The sequence below is a fragment of the Mandrillus leucophaeus genome, unplaced genomic scaffold, assembly GCF_000951045.1.
Source record: "Mandrillus leucophaeus isolate KB7577 unplaced genomic scaffold, Mleu.le_1.0 Scaffold273, whole genome shotgun sequence".
NCBI classification, from domain to species: domain Eukaryota; kingdom Metazoa; phylum Chordata; class Mammalia; order Primates; family Cercopithecidae; genus Mandrillus; species Mandrillus leucophaeus.
Genome location: NW_012102843.1, coordinates 975725 through 976906, shown reverse-complemented (window position 1 = coordinate 976906; position 1182 = coordinate 975725). Strand labels below are relative to the sequence as shown.

At 36.9% G+C, this 1182-nt stretch overlaps 1 protein-coding gene across 1 annotated transcript in view; it reads right to left on the bottom strand.

Moving 5' to 3' along the window:
• LOC105543025 (chromosome unknown open reading frame, human C11orf65) overlaps positions 1 to 1182 on the bottom strand; it is a 71655-nt gene that overhangs the window by 43504 nt on the left and 26969 nt on the right. The gene's annotated exons all lie outside the window — the stretch shown is intronic.

Sequence of the window (1182 nt, the reverse complement as noted above, 5' to 3'; positions counted from 1 at the left end):
AATAATAGCCAAACAGAGACCCAAATCATGAGTGAACTCCCATTCACAACTGCTACAAAAAGAATAAAATACCTAGGAATACAACTCACAAGGGATGTGAAAGACCTCTTCAAGGAGAACTACAAATCACTGCTCAAGGAAATAAGAGAAGACACAAACAAATGGAAAACCATCCCATGTTCATGGATAGGAAGAATCAATATCATGAAAATGGCCATACTGCCCAAGGTAATTTATAGATTCTATGCTATCCCCATCAAGCTACCATTGACTTTCTTCACAGAATTAGGAAAAACTACTTTAAATTTCACATGGAACCAAAAAAGAGCCCATATAGCCAAGACAATCCTAAGCAAAAAGAACAAAGTTAGAGGCATCATGCTACCTGACTTCAAACTATACTACAAGGCTACAGTAACCAAAACGGCATGGTACTGGTACCAAAACAGATATATAGACAAATGGAACAGAACAGAGGCCTCAGAAATACCACCACACATCTCATCCTTGACAAACCTGACCAAAACAAGCACACCTTTGACACCATCTCATCTTTCACAAACCTGACAAAAACAAGCAATGGGGAAAAGATTTCCTATTTAACAAATAGTGCTGGGAAAAATGGCTAGCCATATGCAGAAAACTAAAACTGGACCCCTTCCTTACACCTTATACAAAAATTAACTCTAGATGGATTAAAGACTTAAACGTAAGACCTAAAACCATAAAAATCCTAGAAGAAAACCTAGGCAATACCATCAGGACCTAGGCATGGGCAAAGACTTCATGATTAAAACACTAAAAGCAATGGCAACAAAACCCAAAAGTGACAAATGGGATCTAATCAAACTAAAGAGCTTCTGACAGCAAAAGAAACTACCGTCAGAATGAACAGGCAACCTACAGAATGGGAGAAAATTTTTGCAATCTATCCATCTGACAAAGGGCTAATATCCAGAATCTATAAGGAACTTAAACAAATTTACAAGAAAAAAACAACCTCATCAAAAAGGGGATGAAGGATATAAACAGACGCTTCTCAAAAGAAGACAATTATGTGGTCAACAAACATATTTTAAAAAGCTCAGCATCACTGCTCATTACAGAAATGCAAATCAAACCCAAAATGAGATACCATCTCACACCAGTTAGAATGGCAATCATTAAAAAGTCAGGAAAGAA